The sequence below is a fragment of the Podarcis muralis genome, chromosome 8 (genome assembly GCF_964188315.1).
Source record: "Podarcis muralis chromosome 8, rPodMur119.hap1.1, whole genome shotgun sequence".
Lineage (NCBI taxonomy): Eukaryota > Metazoa > Chordata > Lepidosauria > Squamata > Lacertidae > Podarcis > Podarcis muralis.
Genome location: NC_135662.1, coordinates 28,808,496 through 28,833,191, shown reverse-complemented (window position 1 = coordinate 28,833,191; position 24,696 = coordinate 28,808,496). Strand labels below are relative to the sequence as shown.

General features: G+C 39.8%; 1 protein-coding gene and 1 long non-coding RNA gene across 6 annotated transcripts in view; one reads left to right on the top strand and one right to left on the bottom strand.

Annotated features, from left to right (window-relative positions):
* RALYL (RALY RNA binding protein like) overlaps positions 1-24,696 on the top strand; it is a 247,227-nt gene that overhangs the window by 42,178 nt on the left and 180,353 nt on the right. The gene's annotated exons all lie outside the window — the stretch shown is intronic.
* Positions 1-24,696, bottom strand: part of LOC144328684 (uncharacterized) — a 30,282-nt gene that overhangs the window by 3,159 nt on the left and 2,427 nt on the right. Inside the window, exon 2 of the long non-coding RNA XR_013393883.1 lies at positions 3,609-3,660. This is a non-coding gene — a long non-coding RNA (uncharacterized LOC144328684). The remainder of the gene's footprint in view (positions 1-3,608; positions 3,661-24,696) is intronic.

Here is a 24,696-nt window from a genome sequence, read left to right as displayed (position 1 = left end):
TTGGAGCCTCAGCTTCACGATCTGTCCTTCCAGTGAGCACTCAGGGTTGATTTCCTTAAGAATGGATAGGTTTGATCTTCTTGCAGTCCATGGGACTCTCAAGAGTCTCCTCCAGCACCATAATTCAAAAGCATCAATTCTTTGGCGATCAGCCTTCTTTATGGTCCAGCTCTCACTTCCACACATCACTTGATAATTTAGGCTGGGCCTAATCTGACTCTTTGATTCAGCAGCCAGGGAACTTGTGGGGCAAGCATTTTCACCTGCCATCCACCTTCCATACTTGCCATCACGAGCAGCAGAACTTCACCTCTGCTAGCCAGAAGTTAGGATTAGTCTTAAGACACCATTGCAAAATGATTATTTCACCAGCTTCTCTTGGGGTGGTAGGAGAACTAATTGCATTGCATTGTTTCTGCTAGCAGGAAATGCTACTATACTTTCTAGATGGAAGATTAATTATTTGTTTATATTGCTACAGGTGGTGGTGCTCACTGGAACTGGGGTGTAAGAAAGTGCTTATTCCTTATGATTTCAGGGCATAGTATAAATACAAGCTTTCTGATTGAATGTGTGTGATTACTTTCTGCTTAAAATTAAGTAATATTTCATTGGATGAGGGTATACATCCTTGTTTCCCTAGAGGCACAGAAACTACACTGAAATGGATTGGGTTTCCCGATTTCAGAATGGTTATTCATCCATGTAGCTATTATACCTTCGTACACAACAGATTTGTGTTATTCTTTTTGCCTCTTCGGTACTTCCCTTGAATACCACTAAAGGGTGTATCATAATTTTTCAGCACATTGAAGGAAAGAGAAATATGACAGCAAAAAAAAATAATCTGATAAATTAAATTTGACATGTTTTTTATCTATATAAAATGGATTCTGAACAGCTGGTAATTGTGAATATTTTAGCAGTCATTTTTTATGTGGAATATTGCGTCTGTGCTCAGCTCTAATGAGATGTGAGTTGTACTTCATCAAATTGACAGTTCTTACTCCTTTTGATGAGTGTGTGATATATTTTTTCAGAGTACTTCTTAATGGATACACTTACTTTTGGAAGAGAAGACCCATTTCTTAGACTTCTTGAATTAGGAATGACCCTGATACAAAAATTGTAGAACAGTAAAAAGGATGTAAAAATAACAGAACCTTTTAATTTGATATTAAAGGTGAACAAAAAGCCAAAATCGCACACCGGTTAAATGAACGTTACAGGACAACTGGTGAAAAGTTTAGTTTAAAAAAATCTTTTTTATTGGTTTAAAAGGAAGAACAAATCGTAAATAAGTACAGCGACATGCATCTGTTGATTTGTTTCAATTGCAGATGCAGTGACAGGAGAATTTAAGTTGTTGAAAATTTCAGGCATGTAACCTGAACAGTAGGGACGCGGGTGACGCTGTGGGTTAAACCACAGAGCCTAGGACTTGCCGATCAGAAGGTCGGCGGTTCGAATCCCCATGATGGGGTGAGCTCCCATTGCTCGGTCCCTGCTCCTGCCCACCTAGCAGTTCGAAAGCACGTCAAAGTGCAAGTAGATAAATATGTGCTGCTCCGGGGGGAAGGTAAATGGTGTTTCCGTGCGCTGCTCTGGTTCGCCAGAAGCGTCTTAGTCATGCTGGCCACATGACCCGGAAGCTGTACGCCGGCTCCCTCGGCCAGTAAAGCGAGATGAGTGCCGCAACCCCAGAGTCAGTCATGACTGGACCTAATGGTCAGGGGTCCCTTTACCTTTAACCTGAACAGCTTCTGTTTGGAGTCAGCTTCTGGAGTTTGAGGCATGATATGCAGACAGGTGATGCAGCAATCTGAGTAATGTCAAGCAGGTTTGGTAGAGTGTGTGGGAGACCCCCAGGAAATTCAAATGTGCTTCCATGGAAAGATTAAATAAATAAATAAAATATTTTCTTTTTCAGTCTAACATATACCATTTTTAATTGGTATGAACTTTACTGGATTGATCTTATATTGTTTCAAGTAATTATAACCCTAATGACAGCTTGTAATTATTGCCATTAAAGAATTCATCATTTTTCCCCTGTGTTACCACTTTCACAACTTTGAGCTTAGAAATTCCCATATGTTGCAAACATTAATTAGGCAAAGCAAATATATTTCTAGCAGGTACCACTACAAATCTAGAAGAGGCCTCTCAAACTGGGAATGCAAGTATTTAAAACATTAATTACTGCATCATAGCTTTATTTTGACAAAGACAGAATGCTAATATTTGGGTTCTTCTGTAATTATAGATTCATGGTGCAAGAGAGATTGCCAATGCTTTCAAAGGCTTTTCAAAATTTTCTGGACCTTTTTTCTGTAATCCTTTCTTTTAAAACAAACAAACAAACAAACAAACAAACCATATTGGAGACTGGGGAATACCAAATTCCCAGTATTTTAGAAAGAGAACTACCGTATCTGAATATATTACAAAATGTATGCGTAGTGCGCAAAAATAAAAGATAAATAAATCTCAGTTTGACTGATGTCAGTTAACTATTCCTCTAAATCAGTGTTTCTCAACCCCCTTTTAACCCACACACCCTTTTAGCTAAGATAAAAACCCCACACAGCTCTTCAAACCTGCCTTCCCTACTTATTTTATTTGAATTTTCAAATAGATTTTGTAAGTTATATTTTACATATGTTTTACTTTTTGGGGGGGAGACCTGCCTCTGTGCCTGGAGATCTTTCTAGGTCTCCCTGGTTAAGAAACACTACTCTGAGTAGAAACATAACACAGAAAAAAAATTGTAGTTGAAGTCTGTAAGTTGTACAATCATGGCTGTTTACAGGAGGTAGAGGGCGAGGGGTAAGGCAGTCTCTACTGGTTTCAGTCATATTCTTGTCCCCTACCCTCTACCTCCTGGTAAGCACCTGTGATACTCTAAACTTCAACCATAATTTTATTGTGTAAATAAAAGTAAATATTTATTTCCAGTCCTAAATTGGCATGTTTGGTAGTAAATGGTACTGCAGTCAGCTTGCTTCTAAGTAACAGTGCAGTTTTATGCAGAAGTGACCTATTCTTGTGTTCAGTGGGACTTACTCCCATCTAAGTAAGTCAGTGGAAGGCAGGAGTGCCTGGCGTGATCCGGTCCGTGGGGTCACGAAGAGTTGGACACGACTAAACGACTAAACAACAACAACAACAAAGTATACACAGAGTTGCAGTCTGTTTCTCTTTCAGATTTGGCATTTGTTTTAACTGAATATTGTATATTTGTTATTAATTGCTACCTGCTCCAGGCCTCTGAGTAGCGGGTGTCATAACATGCATAGCAAGAAATAAAAGTATTTTTCAAAGCAAATATCTGATGGAAGTTTCATAAGGGAACAGTGTGGTACAAGACAAAGTTCCAAGTGCACAAGCAGAGTTCCAAGTCTAAATCAAAATATAGCACCCCAGGGGACAGAAAAACACATAACCATGACATTATAGCAAGGAAGCCATTGGAAAGCCTTCTCACAAGCTGCATGAAATAATTACGGCTGATGGCGTGTATCGAGTGTATTACATGTCTACTGATAACATAATTTTCAGTGCATTGCTTCTCCATTTGTAGGATTAGTCGTATGACAAATACTTACTGCGATAGGAGCAAGATAGTTTCAGGTTGCAACATGTTCCTTATGTACAGATCTAATGAAAAAAGGCAGCAATGTTAATGGAAATGGAAGTGTAAAGAGCTCTTCCTAGGCTTAAAACTGAATAGTAGCACCATAACCTACCCCCATATACCTAGAAATAGTTCCCCTTGTTTCAGTAGAATGTAACTGTGCCTGCATTGGGTATCAAATATATTTACACTAATATATATAGAATTGTCGAGCAAGTTACTCTCACCTTTATTGTATCACAATCTCTTAACCATCTGAAGCAAATGTTGAAGCCCCAGATACAAAACCATATAATTTCTGGTTGACAGGTACTTCTGACAAGAGATTTTGAACAGAAACTGGTGCCACAGAAAAGAGATGTTTCCCCCAGACCTATAACTTTCTAGTGTTTTAGTACCATGCAGGGTTAAGTTACAGTTTGCAGAACACCCCCGATATGCTGGCAGAGGAGCTGAAAATGAGTTTGCTTATTTTGTTTGATTTCTCTCACGCCCTTCATCAGGTCATGATCCCAGGGCAGGTTTCAAAACAGTATAAACATTAGAACATAATAACAAAAACCTCAATTAAAATCCAATTCACTAGTTCACGGAGCAGCAAATTGGCAACAGATATGCAGCTAGCATAGCTAAATCAAAAGACCTATAAAAGCCTGAGCGAAGAGATATGTCCGCAACTGGTGCCCAAAGCTTCTGCTGCATCTGTTGCTTAGCGCATGGACAATCTCTTCAGCTTGGCCTCAGTTCATTTGCTTGGACCCTCACTACCACTGATCCTTAAAACGCAGGTGTTACCCGATTCTTGCTGTTGTGCCTGTCAGAATTATGCCAGTTATATTCTGCACTGGTAGAAGATCCTGAAAAGGCCCTGCGTAATGTGTATTAATCAAAACTGAAGATTACTAGGCATGAATTACGGTAGCAAGGGCACCTCTTGTATGTGACTTGTGCAGCACAGGGGTGGAGAACACTTCCCCCTTTATCTACAGCCACACATCCTTTAGCAGTGGACCTGTATGCTAGATCCAGACTGGGAGCAAGGAATTTCTCTCCCCTGACTTGAATAGTTGTGCTCATGGCCAGGTAACAAGACAACATGCCTCTATTTTGTCTTGCAAAGGTTGACTTGCTCTTGCATCAGTTAGGTGCTGCTAGGCATGCCATACTATTTGCGCACAGTTGTTGTACTTTCCATCCTGTGTGATTTTCCCCGCACGTCCCCTCTTAGCTCTTATTGGATTTCGCAGTCATTCCACCCTGGAATAGCACCATCTCTGTTTCCAGCATAATTTGGGTATAGGATATCTGTGGTAAGCCTTTAAGACTGGACCTATGCACACAGCTGCTGTTGTAATATAGCACAATACAGTGGTGCCTCGCAAGACGAAATTAATCCGTTCCGCGAGTCTCTTCGTCTTGCGGTTTTTTCGTCTTGCGAAGCACAGCTATTAGCGGCTTAGCGGCTATTAACGGCTTAGCGGCTATTAACGGCTTAGCGGCTATTAACGGCTTAGCGGCTTTAAGAAAAAGGAAACAAACTCGCAAGAACTCGCAAGACGTTTCATCTTGCGAAGCAAGCCCATAGGGAAATTCGTCTTGCGGAACGACTCAAAAAACGGAAAACCCTTTCGTCTAGCGAGTTTTTCGTCTTGCAAGGCATTTGTCTTGCGGGGCACCACTGTATAAATGTAGTGCAATGATACAGGTAGAAATGCAGTTTGCTACTGGGCTGGTAGGCTAGTAGCAGAAGACCATTCTTTTCTGAAAAAGAATATGCACTATTGATCATTTTACCGTATAATTGCCAGAAATCCAGACTCTGACTACCCCCGCCCCCATTGAGTTAGACAAGATAGAGTTTAGAAAATGTAAATAATAATTATTTATGCACTTCGTAAGTGTCCAAAGCACTTCTCCAGTAATTTTCCCAAAATATCAGGTAGGCTAGTGTCATTTTCTGCATATGCGGCTGCATTGTGTAGATGATAGATAGAGGCTTGGCTATAACCTCTCATAGCAGCTGAACTGAAATGTGCAGCTGGGACATCCCACTTATAGTGTATGTGGTTAACTATACTCATTCCCATCATTCATTCATACATACACTTTTCTGACACTGGCAGAATTAGCAACCAGGATTAAGCTGTTTTTCTCATTCGGTTTGCACTTCGACAATGATCCACATTGCTAGTTGTGATCCTGTTCAGTGCTGCTCCCTCTAAATTTTCTCCCTAATTATTGCTTTCATCTTTTTCATAGGATGGCCACTCAAGTTATAGATTATCACAGCCAGCTGGGAAGCACATGGGAAACATTATATACCTGATCAAATTTAGTTGTATGATATAAGTGTGGAAAAGTGAAGTCAACTGGAAGTGAGGGCAGTGCTTTCTGTATAACGTAGGATGAGACTAAGTGTATTATATAGCCAGTGTTTGCAGTCTCTAAGGATATGAAATTATTTTTAAAAAGAAAGACCTTCCAGATACCTGTGACCTTGTTGGGCTATTCTGAACTGTTCAAAATTATTTCCAGTTTTAAAATGGAAACCTAGTGAGTAAAGGTTTTGTCAGTTTTTTTATTCTTTTTTGTCATTTATGAATCCTATAATATGTTCCAGTAACAAAAGGACATGCTATATATAATATCATTCCAGTAGCTAAACAGTCACCAGTGTCATTGTCTGTGAGTGAAATGAAATTAGAATGTCTTGCTAAAGTGCCAGTGACAGCCTGGACTAGAATGTCAAATAATGAAACATTTTCCCCCTTCTCCTTCTTTAAAATTTTACTTTGGCTGCTTAGCCACGCTTAATCACAGCTGTAATTGAGGTTAATTTATATGAACTACATCACCCCTATCAATTAGTAAACAAGGAAGCCAATTAAACCAATTAGAATGTATTGGAAATTGGCTTCTGCCATCTGGAAATTTCCATTGTTTGAATTTACAGCTGGAGTAACCTCTTAATTTGGAACAACTCAAGCCCTCTTCCTTCCTTCCTTCCATGGTAAATATAGGAAAAAAATATTATTATTTATTATTCATAATGAAAATTATACCAAAACATAATAATCAATAAGTCTACTCACTTTCTGCTTAAATATGAATATTTATTTGAGATCTAATATAACAAGTTCCAACATGTGTGGGTTGTTTCAGACATTTAGCATTACAATAACAAGCCTGGCCTCCTACCTGGGTCACATTCCTCCTCCTCCAAGTTCATAGCACCTGATATACCAAGCCCGTTCTTGCCATCTTAATATCAGCAGATGAAAGACCTTATACTGTAACATAGCTGATTTACAACTCATTGAACTTCTGTTCTTTGCATGGTTTTGGGTTGGCAATGAAAGAGAGCAGGGCCAGAAATCTGTGGAGATGGAAGTGTCTTCACTCATGAATGCCTTGCCTGGGTCCCTCAATAACATCCAGACCCCTGCTTTGATCCCTGATTCTTCTGCTTCGCTGGCTGGAGTGGACACAGCTGCCTGAAGGAGTAAGTCTTGAGTCACTATAGGATTGCCAGAATGCTCTATCATCAGTGGTCTCCTTGGGAGCAAGAGTCTAGTCAGGAGGAGGAAGACTATCCAGCTCTAAACAATGGCCCAGAAGATAACCAGAAAGAAGAGGAGCAGGCAGCAAGGATACAATTCTTTCAATCTCCTGTAGACTCTTGGTGGGTTCACAGCTCTTTCTTCAGCTCTGGAGTGTCTAGCTCCCTCACTGTTATGTGATCAGGCCACTGTTGCACATGCTTTAATAGCATTCAGATTAGATAATTTCAACATGTTGCTCTCAAGAAGTGTCCGGAAACTACAGCTGGTTCAATATGCCACAGAGTAATTCCTGGTGTCTGGTTTTCTGACCACATTAAATGGTCACATTAAATGATCACACTGGCTTGCAACTTATTGCTGGGTCAGTTCAATGTGCTGCTGATCAACCCCACCCCCTCTTTTGTGTGCCATGGAAAGAAATTGGAAGCTTCAATCGGTTCTAGTTCCCTTGACATTCAAATTCAATCAACTATGGTGTGTTTCAACTGTGATTTTGAGCAAACCAGGATCAGAAACTACTGTTCGTTACTGGTTTATTCTAACTAACCGTAGTTTGTGCAAACCACAGTTCCCTAAATTCAGACATGAGGAAGAACTATGGTTAGATTAAACTTCCAATCACCCCTGGTGCACAGAGGGAAAAAGGTGAGCAGGTGAACAGATAAACTGAATCCTCCTATGTTAAGAAACCCATCATTTCTCATTTCATCTGAATCACCAAATGTCAACATGCCCAGTAACAGAAACATTACTTGGGATAAGCCATAAATAAGAGGTGCTTGAATTATCTTAAGACATTGTTGAAAACAAATTTTGATAACGAAATTTCCATAATCCGGTACTATTTTCCTGCAGGCAGCTCCTGTATCAGCATAAAAACTAGGAATTATTTCCTTGTCAACTACTTTATGAGATAAATGAAGTATAAGCTGCTCTTTTTAAAAATGATTTATGTTTAGCTTTAGCAGCATGCTGTGCTGAAAGGGGAGTGTGAAAACACATTTATTCTAAATATTGTGAAGTGCAGCACTTCTCTTATGATCATAAGCTTATAAATTCTTAGTGTAGTTAATTCTGCCTGGACATTTCCTTATTCTCATTAGTTTTAAATGGCAGCATTTTGTTTGCTTCCAGTGTTGGTTGCATGCTTATTTGTCTGGATTTTGTTTTTTGTAAACTTCAGATAACTAGTATACAATATGCATGTTGCAGGAAGGATAGTCATGATCTTGTTTATCACATGGAAATGCAGAATTAAAGGCTTTTAGTTCTGTATATGTGCTTTGAATCGGTGTTAGTAGCTGCAGAAAGTTAGAGAATGTGATAGGTATCAGATTCCTTCATTTTGGAGTCAGGGCTGAGATTCAGATGTTCCAACAAAACATGGGAAGAGTGCTTCTCTTCCATGTATACTTTTATTATCATTAAAGGAACCAAGCAAGCTAGAAAGCTGTTATCTGGCCATCACAAATTCTGTGAAACAATATATAGATATACAAATGAGCTTTTTCTTTCCTATCCTTGGAAAGGGATAAATCTGAATTTCTTGCAACAGAGGGAAGCACAATTGCAACCATCTAGCTGATTCCTTTGAGGTACACTTGAGCAATTTTCTGTACAGGCTGAAATAGTTTTTCCATTCTGAAGCCCTATTTTCTCTACTTCCAACTTAATCCAAGTTAGATTTTGTAAAGTGAGGTCTTGCTCTCACTAGGAGGATTTATCTGATCAATGTTACATTTTTTGAAATGTTTATATTTCGATAAGCAAGCTCGGTAAAGTTGTATACATTGTTGGTTGATCGTCATTTTTTGTCATATTCTGAGATAAACTCTAATGTGTTGGACAGCAATGGACAAATTCACAGCTGGTGTAAGCAGATGAAATGCAGTTGATTCCAAGAAAAGTGCAGGTCCCTGACCTTTCAGTAATAGCCATGTGCCACCTCTAATTTGGGTATTTTCAATTATAGTAGGTTTGTTGATCCAAATCAGTTCTTTTTTTTAGTTAATTATATATCTTGGTTAACATTTTTCTGCTATGAAAGGTATTTCAAAGGTCACTTGGCCCAACTTGCTGCTGATATGCCCTACTATAACATTGCCGATGTATCTTGGATGTATGTAATAATGTCTTGGGCTCTTTTACTTCCCTGGTTTTGTTTTTATTCATGAATCCTTTGTGTGATTATGGTGTAGCAAGTATCTTTCAGAACAAAGCTAGAAGGAAGCCCGTTCTTTTTCCTTTCAGAATTAAGGGCAGCATTAAAGGATAAAAACCTGAATTACTTTGTTCCTCCTCAGCATTCCAGTGCCAGTTCATCACAATGTGATCTGTCACACATATAGCCTATATATCTTTTCAGAGGTGGGTTTCTTTCTTTCCTTTTTTTAAAAGAATCTCCATTGTTGAGAGATGTTCAGTTCATTGTAGCCTTTAGAACAGTATTATTGTTTTGATGGCTTGTTATTGCTATAGGTAGGGACCACTAAAGAGGTCACAAGTCTCTTGTTTCATACTTTCCCATCAAATTATGATACAGACTCACAGGTCTAAGTCCGTTCTGCATCAAAACTACTTTTTTATAGTGAAATACAGTGGTACCTCGGGTTACATACGCTTCAGGTTACAGACTCCGCTAATCCAGAAATAGTACCTCAGGTTAAGAACTTTGCTTCAGGATGAGAATAGAAATCGTGCTCCGGCAGCAGGAGGCCCCATTAGCTAAAGTGGTGCTTCAGGTTAAGAATATTTTCAGGTTAAGAACGGACCTCCGGAACGAATTAAGAACTTAACCCGAGGTACCACTGTATTCCTCAGTGGAAACTTGTGCATTCTGTCTTCTGAGGCTTTAAAGCTGGCATATCTTGTTAGAAAGACTGAAGGGATCATGTGTAACAGATACACAGTGTTCAAGTTGAGCAGTGCCTATAGGTATAATAAAGTTTTAAATGGATCATCTCATGTAGAAATGAATTGTTTCCTTGCATAGAACATGTTACATTTTTGATGTGCATTAAAACGAGCATTTAGTTGTCATGGTTGGTACATTTGCATAGGTCTGTAGCTAAACATGCAACGCTAGTAAAGGGAACTCGGCCATGTCAGACATCGGAGTTTGGACTCCATGCTCCTGTGCAAAGAATCTCAGCATAAAGCTTCACATTTCTGTGCTTGTTATTTAGTAGCACAATGCAAGGATCACTTCTCAGGGAAGCAGTTGTTTATTGACATTGCCAAGAATATTGTCTATATAACTTAAAATGTTATTATATTGCACTGTTTATTATAAAAATCCACAGCAGATGACTCAAATCTATTTTTTTTTTTGAGTGAATGAATATTCTTAGCTAGCATTGCAAAAATAAAGATGTTTGCCTGAATGAAATCTTTGCATTCTTGTGTTGCCTGTATAATTTTATTTATATCAGTTAAGAGATAAAAGCTACATTTACATTTATTCATCATATGCAATCAGGCAAGAGCAGCGGGAAGCATATTCTTTAACTGGATTATGAAGCATGTGACACTCCAAAGAGGTATAAATATATGTATATATACATGCCTCCAGTGGTTTTGCTGCTGCAGATTGAACAAGAGAAGGAGAAAATAAAGTGCTTATGGTGCTATCACATTTATTCTCCAACCCTTGCATTTGTAAGGGGCTGAAATATTTTCTGTTAATCTTACACTTGAAAGCACCCTGACATTTGAAGGATATTTTTGACCTTTTCAGGTTCTAACAGATGGCACACTTACTCTTTGACTAGGGAATTAGGGTATGACAGCCACGGTAGCCAGGCTGTTTGAACTCAGGACCACCACCCCACCAATTCAAGTCTTCGCTGAGCTAAGTGAATGACCTCGATTGTTGGGACGATAAAAATAGAGGATTCTATCAGGAGAAAGGATAGGATAAAGGGTCATGTTTTTGTGTGTGTCATGTTCCTCTAGGGAACTTTTCCAGGACTGCTCACTCTGGTCTAGCAAGAATTTCCTTATCTTGCCCAGTATCTCAAAGTGTGGATAGGTGGGTCTCAAGTTGCTGTACCTTCTCTTCCAGCAAGCCAATCAGCTTGCACTTGCTGCGGGTGTAGCTTTGCACATTCTTAGGCAGGAAGACAAACATGGCACAGATGTTGCAGGTCGCTGTAGCATCTCCCTCGCTGTCCGTTTCTTTTGGTCCTTCATACACCTTAAGACAGCATCTTAAAAAGTAGAGACATCACCTTGCCAACAAAGGTCTGTATAGTAACAGCTATGGTTTTCCCATTAGTGATGTATGGAAGTGAAAGCTGGACTATAAAGAAGGCTGATTGCCGAAGAATTGATGCTTTTGAATTATGGTGCTGGAGGAGACTCTTGAGAGTCTCATGGACTGCAAGAAGATCAAACCTCTCCATTCTGGTTTTTTTTTTTTTATAATCATATTAATTGAAGTTTCCAAAACATAAAAAAGGAAAAAAGAAAGAAAAAAAAAGGAAAAAAGCATTTGAAACCTTATTTTCATTAACATCTTTCCAGGACTTCCCCACCCCTCCCCCTCTTGTATTCCATTTCCATTTAATTAGTTCCACAAGTTTTTACCCCAAATTTAAAACTAATTATATTTAACCCAATATTCAATTTAGTTCATCTTATATCACTTTCCCTTAAAAATCCACCTTCTTTCAACTTTAATTCCCCCCCCCCAAGGACGACCCCAATTCCCTTCCACGAGTTCCCCTTTTTAATACACACAAAAATTAAAAGAAATTAAAAAAAAGATTCAGAATATAATTTTACACCCTTTGGATTCCAAATCTCCCTCCCCCCTTTCCTGGTATCGATCCCCAATGTCCATCAGTGTAACTGCTATCAGCCTGGAGACCTCACGTCCATGTGCAAATCTCTCTCAGCTCCACTTTGCCGGTTTTCTTGATAATCTTTAGCTTCAAACACCCAATCTTAGAAAAGCTGTATCTCAAGAAAGTCCATTTTTCTTCCATCCAGACCTCTATATTTAAGAGTAAAACTCAAATTCTGTTTCTTAATCCTTTTAAGTCTGAATGTCCCAAATGTTCTAACTTCCAGCTTAGTCCAATTCTTATTTTCCTTTGTGTCCTCCCTAGCAGGCCTTTGGCCTTCCTTGGTCTTTTAGAATAATTTGGCTCCTCCTTCATTCTCTTTCAAATCGTCGTGAATCCTTTGTTCTCTTTCCTCACTTTTCTCATATTTCTTTTCCTGTTACGCTGCAAAAACATATTAATTCAAAAACTTCAGGTTCCTCTACAGAGGCGTTATTTGTTCAGGAACAAAAACTTACGTCAAGTCCCTTCCATTCTTCAATAGATATATCTATTGTCTCCTTTAGTGTAGAATCCTCTGTAGACAAAATAATGTTTCGTTTTTGCAGCTTTCCCAGGAGATAAGAAGTCCAGTCCAATTCCATGAGTATTTTTCCACTTACAGTCATTCTTGTAATGTCCCAAGGCCCCTCTAGGGGGATTATGGTAACTTAGTTTCCTTCCAAATCAAACCCAAAAGTCAAGCTAGCTTGTTATTCCTTATTTTCGACAGTTTATATCCAAATTGTAACAAATCTAACCAGCAAAGTCCTCGTAACAAAGTTCTCTTTTTATTCTCCAACTTTGACAGCTGTTTTGACAGCTGTCAAAATCTCTATATCTCTTCACCAGGCTCTCTCACGGATCGCTCCCGGTTCCCTGGGGGGTTGCACTTTAGCTCTCACAATCCACTCTTCTCCTCCAGCACAATTACTTGTAATTTCCCATCGTGAAATTAATAGCTTTTATCAATAGAAAAAACAGGCTCTTCTCTCGACCTTAGTTGTCAAATCCTTGCTTTAACTTGTCTACAATAGGGGGGAGACTGACTTCCTTTTTGCACCTCCCCCGCTCGTACCAAATCCAAAAATAAACATTTTCCCTTTTAGGTCCGATTTCCAAATTACTCACGGGTTGTTATTTTTAGTCCAAATTTCAAAAGAAGAAGTCAGCGCTCTCCGTTGAATGCCATGCGGCTTCGCTCGGCAGGGGAAGCGGAAGACTCATAGCACCGCGCCACCCCCATCCCCCGCTCCGCAGCCTTTAAAAAGGCTCCTTCGCGGGTCGGGGGCGCAAACGGTGCCCGCCGAGTCACCAGGTCCATGGGCATCCACGCCCATGGTTTTTGAGGGTCCCCGCGTCACCGGCGCGGCGGGACCCGACCCCTGCCGAGCAGACTCCCTCCGGAGCTCAGAGGGAGTCCGCCATTCGGCGCTGGCGCCAACCCGGAAGTCCTCTCCATTCTGAAGGAAATCAGCCCTCAGTGCTCACTGGAAGGACAGATCCTGAAGCTGAGGCTCCAATACTTTGGCCACCTCATGAGAAGAGAAGACCCCCTGGAAAAGACCCTGATGTTGAGAAAGATGGAGGGCACAAGGAGAAAGGACGACAGAGGACGAGATGGTTGGATAGTGTTCTTGAAGCTACCAGCATAAGTTTTACCAAACTGCGGGAGGCAGTGGAAGACAGGAGTGCCTGGTATGCTCTGGTCCATGGGGTCACGAAGAGTCGGACACGACTAAACGACTAAACAGCAACATACCTTAAGACAGCACTCTGGGCTTCCACCTCAAACTCCTCCACTAAACACCCTCGCAAAAGGCACCATTTCTGGACAGTGTTCTGGAACTGAATCTATCAAACCACAGAGAATCCAGGCTTTCACGGAACAGGTACTAGTCCTTATGATGGCAAAGGGAAGGTTTAGAGTGGGTTCAGTGAAACCCTATGGGCAGAGGGAAGGTGTACACTCCATATAGCTTCTTTGTCTCTATTCTCACATTTCTGTCTTCCTTTATCTCCTGATGCTGAAAATGGAGATGGCATCCCCGATATTACGTGTAGACAGCAAGCTTGATGATTTGCCCAGCCTGCTGCTTCTGTGGGCCTCTGATCCTTTTGGCAGCTACCTTTCGGAAGAGACTTTCCTCCTCCAGAGGAGAGGGCTCCAGACTGTCAGGAAGACTGTCTGACCCTTTGGCACTGCACCACTGCCAACCTTCAGCGACAGCATATTCCAACCATGTATCTTCTGATGTGAAGACAGATGCAAATAATTCATCCAACTTCTCTTCAATCTCTATTTCTTCCTTTAGCATACCTTTAACTCCCTGGTCATCCAAGGAACCAACCACTGCCCTAGCTTGTGTCCTGCAATTAATGTTTTAATTAAAAATAAAATTTTTGCAATGTGTTCTTCAATTCTTTTTTGCATCCCTCATTGACTGCTTGTATTTCTTTTGCAAAATTTTGTTTGCTTCTTTTTCATCACTGTCACACACATCTAATGTTTTCTAGATTAGATTGAGTATATTTAATGCCACATGAAAATGCCATCACAAGTATATGTTTGGGACTGTTATTTGCCTAATCAGTATTTAGAGAAAAATTGTGTGACAGTTGGTTCTAAATTATGACTGTGGATAAACTGGTCCTGAATGTGACTAGCCTGAAAGTAGGGCATCATAAATCTGTTTTAAGCAAGATTTAACTTTAAGTATATATTGACATGTTTTCCCACATCACAGTGACTTCCTTGAAGCAATTCATGAAATATACATCTTTATGGATTCTCTTCTCTTCCCTAATTAAAGGATTTCAGCCCTCTTTCAACTGAGATACGGAAAAGAATCTAGAACACAGAAAAAGACATTTATTTTCTTGTTTTCTGTATTTTTATCACCATTATTAAGCTTATTTCTGTTTCTGGAAACATTCAAAAATTGTCATTCAAAACGTTTAGCCTTTACTTGTTTTAATTCAATGGTTAAAGTTGCTATTTTCACTGACTACATACTGCATTGGCCCGAATATAAGCTGCACCCGCAAAAGCTGCACACCTTTAAAATTCAAGGGGAGGAAAGAAAAAAAGTTACAAAGTTGTTGAGATGCAGCCGGGCCTCCGGAACGGATCCCGTTCGTAACTGGAGGTACCACTGTGTAAGAAGAGAGATTCCGACTAAACATTAGGAGGAACTTTCTGTTTGATAGTAAAACAGACTAAATCAGAAGGTGGTGGACTCTTCTTTATTGAAGGTTTTTCTCTATGCTGGACATCTTACTTTTGTATAATATTGAGCGGCAGTTACAGCCTGGTGTGACCACAGTCTAGTCAGCAGTCAGTTTTGTTGATTCAGAATACATACTCAGTGCCTACGCTGAAACCTACTTACATCTGTAATCAATAAAGTTGTAGCCTTTTGGAACCCAAGATGTTTGTTCTGTGAGTTTATGGTATCGTCTCACATTATGGGCCCCTCTGGCCATGGATTCCTTGTACCTGGACCCACAATGTCCATTTGCTCATGTGGGTTCCCCATTCATCATGAAAGCATACTTAGATGTTCATATGCTGTGTCCCTATATCGAGAAGTGTAACTGCATTTATTTGTTTCATTCTTTGTTAACATGAGCACATTACACAAGTGGAAGTGAACGCAGGAACACAAGCACTGATCCCAGCTTCTGAGTGTTCTGCAGAAATGTGAAACTGCTCTTTGTACATAACAGCTGCATGCATTTAGAGTTTCTTTCACACTTCAGCTGAACATGCGCAGGTTATGTCCTGTATGCTTAAAATGGTGTGTATATGTGGGGGGGGGGGGGGGGAGGCATTGGTGGTAATAATTTTCCATCTGAACTGAACAGTTTGTTATCAATAACAGCTCTATAGATATAAAAGCTTGTATTGAAGACTTTGCCCTTTGAAGATATAAAATAGTTTTGATTGTAGGAGGCAAAAGAATTCTGTACCATAACATCATTTAGCACTTCAAAAGAAACTTGCAGAGCTTGATACGTAATGCATACTGATGCACTCAGTAAATACATTAATTAGGCAGATCACTCTGACATAGTTTGAGCTAGCAGCATTTGCAAGTTAAATTTGATATCACTCTACAAATTTGAGGAATCATCTAAAATTTGAATAGTTTTATTTATTCTGTTAGTGAATGAGTAATTCCTGGGTAAAATTAAACTAAATGCCATTTTATGTTTTTATTAGGTGAATTTGGGGAGGGGTTTTTCATTTGTTAAGAAATCAAAATACATGGTCTTTCAAGATTCTGATACAGTACAATAATAATAATAATAATTTTTTATTTATACCCCACCCTTCCCGGTTTAAAAGGGCGGCTAACATCAAATATAAAACATTGACTAAAATGTGACTTAAAAGCAGCATAAAACAGCATAAAATACAACATAAAATGCAGCATCAATATCAATAAAATTCTAAAATTCAGGGGTCATGGGGGGGAGCAGTCAGTAGACATCAAATGATCACCAGGGCTAACTGGCCAAGTTGGTCCTACTAGGGTCAGCAAGGAGACCAGGGAAGAATTTAAATGTGGGGTCCCAGAGAGGGTTTCTTCATAGAAGTGTAAAGGGAAAAGGGAATAGAGGATGAGGCTAATTCAAATTGAAGGCCAGGTGGAATAGCTCTGTCTTACAGGCTGCTTTCAAATATTTGAAAGTGACTATTTCTGTATGACTAAAAATAATTGCTAGCCAAGAGATAGCTCCTTTATATAACTCGATACAACTTTTTTTTACTGTGCAGCTAGAACAAAGGACTTATCAAACTTTATCCTAATAAAATCAGTTCACACAAAAAACCTGACAAGTTGAGGATGTAGATTAAATGGTTCTGTACCAAGCCTTGAATGTGGATAAGTAGTCATGTGAATATTCCCAGCGCTCTGATCTTTCATTTCAATCCACATTTGCCTCACCATTGTCTGACTCATTTTTGAAAGTTCTGAATGGTGAAAAAGTGGATTCATTTTAAGTGAAGCTGTGATATGTATTTCATTACATGTGGGTTTCGGCACAGATCTACCAAACTTTTAGAAGACATCTAAAGGCAGCCCTTTAGGGAAGCTTTGAATGTTTAATAGGTTATTTTATTTTAGTGTTTTGTTGGAAGCCGCCCAGAGTGGCTGGGGAAACCCAGCCAGATGGGCGGGGTATAAATAATAAATTATTATTATTATTATTATTATTATTATTATTATTATTATTATTATTATTTGCTGAACCCTCACCTTCTATTTCCAATCTGGTTGTGGCAATGGGTTCTGAACCTCTCCTACTAACCATTGATGCTAGTTTTGATAGTGCTGATAGTGTGAGAGAGGAGGAGGTGGTGATAGAGCTGGAAATGATAAATCTGGAACCAGATTTTTCACAGGCTATTGGTGCTGTTGTTAAACGTGGGATAGTGGGACGTGGCAGGTATCCCCTGAATTGTGGCTTCAGGTCCCGTACCCCCATGCAACATCCTGTTGTGCGCAAGGAGCTGCATTCAGAAGACTGATCCATGCATGGATGCCAGGATTTTTAATGATGATTTATGGACTATGTTTAAATCAGCACATAATTCAGAAGCTGGTTTGCTATGATGTGAATTAGCCAACATTCTTTAAAATTAAATTTGGCAGGTTTTGTTTTTGTTTTTTTACATCTAGACTGCTGAATCAATTACCTTTGGCCCTTTATGTATGACTTTTATGTTTACAGTTGCCAAAACAGACTTTTAAATAGCCAGCAGTATGGAGGTGGTAGCAACTGTATCCACTAACTATTGGCAAAGCTGTTCTGGGAGTGTTGGTAAGCAATTGCTATTTGCAGTATACAGAAAAAGATTCTTTCTTTGCAAACGGGTTTGTAGTTCCTTGGAAAAAACAAATATTTCATCAGCATAAGCTATTGCATTAGAATAGTCAATAGCAGGATTTGCACATTATTTTTCTTCATCTCCACAACAAAACCTCAGGAAGAGGGTTACAGTATTATTTTTCTGTATTAGTTCAGTTCTTTCGCTTATTTTTTCAGCAGTATTTATTGTAGAACATTCACATGCTCATAATTCCAAGCCAGGTAGTTTTTCAGGTCATAGTATTTAGGAATAACTATTATGAGCTAATGCAATGCTTATTCTGTGTCTGATTTTGTTGGTCAACACAGTAGACAGTATCTACCCGGCCAGTGTAATTACTCAATAATTATCCTGTCTTATTTCTACAAACAAGTAAACCTAGGCACTCCAACTCTTTGTATAGAATGTCATTACTTGTGTCATTTGTACTCATCTCTAGTCAGTTATGTTATAAGCATTGCTTTGAAAAATTAAAGTTAAGCATATGCAAAATGTGGTAGATACCATAGGGACAGGAGCCAAAAAGTAGATCATAGCTGCCTGGCTCCAGAGGCATCTTGAACATAAGGGGCCCCTGATGCATGCTGACAGATCATTTTAATTTAGTTCTGTGCCGAAATCTGTCATCCGATTTCTTGGGAAGTTTTTTTCCACTGTGAAATTGGTTTCCATTATCCCCCCCCCCTCTATTCTTAGGACATCTTACCAATTCTTTAAAAATTTGGTGCATATCTTTGGGATTACTTCATTGCAAGGTGGCTGAGATGGGCGACTGTCATTTTCTCTCCAGTAAACTAGCACTGCAGCCTCCCTGGCTATCCACGTGTCATGAGCTGAAGAAGGCCCATGTGCATGATGGTATAAGTGAAGGAAGGCTGCAGGGAGCCAGTGTGGTGTAGTGGTTAGAGTGTTGGACTAAGACCTGGGAGATGAGGGTACAAATCCCCACTCAGCCATGAAGCTCACTGGGTGACCTTGGGCCAGTCCCTCGCTCTCAACCCAACCTACCTCACAGGGTTGTTGTGAGGATAAAATGAGGATAATTAGGTATGCCACCTTGAGGTCCTTGGAGGAAAAGTGGCATTGAAAAGAAATGAAATAAATAATACAGAGTGAGATTACTTGTAGAATTATCCTAATCATTTATTAGTCGTCCTTCACCCTAAGAATGAAAAGCAAAAAGGCAGTCTGAAAAAGGCTGCACTGCCTCTAAAGTAAGGTGAGCACGACACACCCAACCCACAGGAATTTCACTGAAAATTTACTCTCTTCAATCTTTTCTAGTACAGTTTCTTTTTATTATTTTGTTGTTGTTTAGTCGTTTAGTCATGTCCGACTCTTCGTGACCCCATGGACCAGAGCACGCCAGGCACTCCTGTCTTCCACTGCCTCCTGCAGTTTGGTCAAACTCATGCTGGTAGCTTGGAGAACACTGTCCAACCATCTCATCCTCTGTCGTCCCCTTCTCCTTGTGCCCTCAATCTTTCCCAACACCAGGGTCTTCTCCAGGGAGTCTTCTCTTCTCATGAGGTGGCCAAAGTATTGGAGCCTCAGCTTCAGGATCTGTCCTTCCAGTGAGCACTCAGGGCTGATTTCTTTAAGAATGGAGAGGTTTGATCTTCTTGCAGTCCATGGGACTCTCAAGAGTCTCCTCCAGCACCATAATTCAAAAGCATCAATTCTTTGGCGATCAGCCTTCTTTATGGTCCAGCTTTCACTTCCAGACATCACTACTGGGAAATTCTTTTTATTATTATTAATTGTTAAAGAACCGGGGGCGGGGAGAGAGATTTTCATCACAGCACTAGTTGTACCCAGGGTGCACAAGCATTATTCGATCCTAGTCATATTGAAGGGCTCCAGTATAATGAACCTGCCTAAAAATTGCTTGGTAACTGCATTGCATTTAAATTGAAAATCACCTCCAGGAATGCATACCACTAACCGGTCATTTCTGTCCTTAGGTAAAATACTCTTTGTAGTGCCAAGCACTTTCTTAATGGCTGCTAAGTCCAGGTCCTTTAGTATGGTGGCACCTGTCCCTTGGAATGAGCTCCTAGTGAACATCAGGCATTTAGGTGCCTGGTTAAAACATATTTGTTCACCCAGGCGTTCCCTGATGGGTTACCCAACTGTCTTGATGCATGAAACGGGTCTACTGGTTTGTGGTGCATTTTGTATTCGTTTTAGGACGATGATTTTATTGTTAATTTTATGTTGCTCACTGCCATAATGTGTTTTCTTAATGTTGGATAATGATTCAAATTGAAATGCTTACTGTAAAACGGAATATATCTGGAGGAAAATAGCTTCTGAGTATTGATAAATACAGCAAAAGATAAAGCACACAAAGAGAGTTTCAGAGTGTTTGCATTCACATGTTTGTATTTACTTGGTTTTTCACAGGCTTGTTTGTTTCCAGCTTCTGAAAACGATCCCTTCATTTCTTCACCTATATGGCTCTCTAATAGTGCTATATTTTTGTGGTTTCATTAGCAATGTCCAGAAGAATTGCTGTTTGCAACAGTATCTTTTTCCTTTGGTAAATTAGTTAACCAAAGGTAGAATTTATAGTCTAATTACTAAGATAGAAGGCCTTTTTAAACTTTATACCCAAATAGTGGAGTTTTTATTATTTCAAGTAGAATTACTTCAAATAAAGCTGTTTCCTTATAAATGGAATGAACCATTTGGATTAGTTTACATCTACTAAAAGTAATCAGAACATCCAGGCACTGTATAAAAAGTAAATACATCACATTAATCCATTATACAAAAAGAATCACATACTTTAAGTTTTAAAAAATGCAATGAAAAGTACTCTTGCTAACTTCTGCAAAGCTATCTTTGTTATTTTTGCCCTGGTTGACATTTATTAAGTAAATGCATTAGCGATTTCTTATTTCTTAGTAATAATAGCTCCTTTCTCCCTATCAATAAAGGAAATAGCCAGAGCCTATTGCATAAGCTACATCATTGGTTTGGCTTACTGGCTTTGCATGCTAACTCATCCCTGGGGGCAATACTCTGCTTCTGTCCTTGATTTCTGCCCAGCTGCTCCATCCTTGAGCTTATTTCTTGTACTGTTTTTGATCTTGACTTCTGCCCTTCTGCTCTTTCCACCTATCCATCTTCATGTTCCTGGGGATACATCTGCTCTGTACTTCTACCTTGTCATAGGCAGACTGTTGAGTATCACATCTGGGCTTCCTCTGTACTCTGCTTCTTTGAAGCCAATACTTGGCTTGGTTTGATATTGTACATCCTTGGAGGTGAGAAGCTGCAATGACAGCACCTTGCTATGCATTCTTTCAACTTTTTGCTCTCTTATTCCTTGCTCTTCCCTGAGTTCACCATGGGCACTGATGCTGTGGATGCCACACATGCTCGCAATTTCTGTTAGTTTGCAGAAGGGGAAAATTGCCCACTAGGCTGGGTTCCTTGGAGCAAAATACAACCAAGTGTCTGAAATTGTGCATTATCGTTAGATAGTTTCACAGTTCCTAAAGTGTGATATCTGAATACCTTGTCATTTTTGTTGTTGTCTTTATCAGGAAGAAGATGGTGAGAAAAAGTATCAACCTGTAAATAGTTGGATGCTGTTGGTGAGATGATATATTAGATAGATAGATAGATAGATAGATAGATAGATAGATAGATAATAGATAGATAGATAGATAGATAGATAGATAGATGATAGATAGATAGATAGATGATAGATAGATGATAGATAGATAGATAGATGATAGATAGATGATAGATAGATAGATGATAGATAGATAGATGATAGATAATGATAGATAGATGATAGATAGATGATAGATAGATAGATAGATAGATAGATAGATAGATAGATAGATATAGATAGAGAGATGATATCTGATCTGATTTGATTTGATTGGTGAGTTACTTGCTATACCCTGTTCCACTACCAGGAGACCACTTATTAAAAAATGTGGATTCTTTCCCACCCTTAATGCTATGTAATAAACAGTAGCAGAAAGCATGATGCCCACTAACCTCCTAGCAGCTGCTGGTTACCAGGAAGGAAAGGGGTGAGGTGCAAATGCACAAACAGAAGCCCTGGATTGGCTCTGCTGGTGGATTTGCACTGTGCTGATCTGCCCACTACCTCATTCTTTCCCTTCCCTGTAACTCAACTGTTGAGGCCAGATGAGTGCTGCCGCTCTACATCACTGTCCAGTACTGGTAATAAATGTACGTGCTCTGTTAATCTCTTAATTTCCACCACCAGCATCCACTTCTCAACAAACCCTTATTACCACCCTCATTTAGTAGCAGGGACGTTAGGCTATGAGTATAGATAGGATAAACAGAAGTGGTGATTTACCTCCAAGCTCAAACAAATATATTTAAACACTTATACTTTGAGATGGCTCATCACTGGCTAGTTGGATATTCTTCTGTTTTTACTTGTTTCTTGTTTAAAATGGCATTCCATTGCTTCAAGGAAGCAGTTGTCACCTCAGTTCTGTTCATTTCCCTAATAAAAAGTAAATGCCAATTTCCTTTGTTCTGCCTTCATCCCAGGAAGTCCTCCCTCTGGTCAGGATACAGGATTTCTCTCTCTCTCTCTCTCTCTCTCTCTCTCTCTCTCTCTCTCTCTCACACACACACACACACACACACACACTTACTTTTCCCTTCATCTGTACAAACACAAGGGCAGGATTAAAAGATAAATGGTAGAAACGAAGACCTGAGTTTCCTAAGAAAAATGTTCCTCACCTGGGAAATTGGTTTCAACATTACTTTAGGGGTTTCTTCCTGGTCAAGGGCTCACAAACAAGGACACAGCACATTAAAAATATCTTAGTCGCATCTTTCCAAAGTCTCATAGTTTTTGTTTTTTTAGGTCAGCTGCCTTCATATTGATAATATGGCCAGAACCTTCCCTGTAGAACTGCCGCTGGACCCTTCCTCTCCTGGCAGGTTCTGCTTTCTATGATTTCAGCTGTTTTCTTCCCCTTGGTTCTGAGGCTGCCATCTTCTCCCTCAGGCTCTTCTTTGCCTGCCTGATCTGACCCATTTCCCCAACTGACAGCCTGGTTGTCTGTCCTTTCATACTCTAATAACCAATTAACTTTTATCACCCGCTTAAATGCCAGCCGGCTGGACTATACTTAAGAACCAGTGAGTGTTAAAAGAAAGTTATCTAATGGACCTAATCCTATCGCAGCTCGTCCTTTTTTGGTATTCTGTGGTCCAGTATAAAAACTCTTGGATCTAACTGTAAATTTAATAAAAATATAAAAGGACCCCTGACAGTTAAGTCCAGTCGCAGATGACTCTGGGTTTGCTGTGCTCATCTCGCTTTACAGGCCGAGGGAGCCCGTGTTTGTCCGCAGACAGTTTTTCCGGGTCATACGGCCAGCATGACTAAGCTGCTCTGGCAAAACCAGAGCAGTTCACAGAAATGCCGTTTACTTTCCCGCCGGAGTGGTACCTATTTATCTACTTGCACTTTTTTGGCGTGCTTCCAAACTGCTAGGTTGGCAGGAGCTGGGACCGAACAATGGGAGCTCACCCCATCGTGGGGATTTGAACCACCAACATTCTGATAGGCAAGCCCAAGAGGCTTAGTGGTTTAGACCGCAGTGCCACCTGCATTACCTTGTAAATGTAATAAGGCCTCCTTAATAGTAGTCTTTAGGAACAGCAGAATTGGCTTATCGGCCAGAGTTGGGCAAAGCCACCCAAATTGGCTGGGGTAACCGAGTCAGATGGGAGGGGTACAAGTAATAAATTATGATGGAGATGCATCTGATCTTAATCAACACTTGGACATCCTGAGTTTAGCCACCAGTGTTCCTTCATATAGACCTAGGAAGGGTGTGTGTGAGAGAGAGGAAGAGAATATATTTTAGATGTTTCATTAGGTGTTGCACATTTAAAGCCACGGCTTTTGTGATTCCTTTTGCAGAAAGCCACGCTGACTTACCTAGGTTCTCCTCCTTACTGGGTGGGAATATTCCATCCCCTTATTGTTACGGGTTCGGATGCTTCTTTTATATGGTTCCTTAAGAGCCTAAATGCCATTGTTTTTAAAATGCTAGCCTTCGTTTTTTAAAAACAAAAACATGCCCTGCTTCCCCCGCACTTCCAGCTTCCCTGCTGCCTTGTGAATAATTCAAGGCAGACTTCACTTGAGGTAAATAGTTTGATTTGAAGGTTTTTGTATCTGGATTTGGATGCAACAAGGAGTGTTAACTGCTCAGAATGTTAAGTGAACGGAATTGCAGAAGCCTTGTTATTAAGATGGAACACGTTTGCTGTTAGTGCTCTGGGCCTGCCATTGAAATTTCAGCGTTGTGCTATTTGTCATTCTGTAGTAGGGAGGCCTTATGATGCCTGGAGTATAAATCAGCCTTTACATGGTGTCGAGTCCTGAAGCACTTTCAACATTCTAATCCACTTCAGAGTTAACAGAACATTTTTTTCCCCTTTTGGTTTTACAAGCTTTAAAGTTCCCTTTAAAAAAATTTAACCCCATCAGTGTGGTTTAAAGCATAACACATATTCCACCCTCCTTCCCGGTTTCTATACACTCATTGTAACCAAATACATTCCTCACTGTTTACTTCATAACTGTGTTGGTAATAGTAACAGAAAGATAAGCTGTAGGTCTCTTCCTTACACTTTATGTATTATTTTCATGCTAGTAATTCATTTTTCATCATTCTTCTAGAGCTAATCAATAAGGGTGAGGAACCAGCTTTTTACTATCTGGTATATTGGTTATCTGGTATATTGGCGGTTCGAATCCCC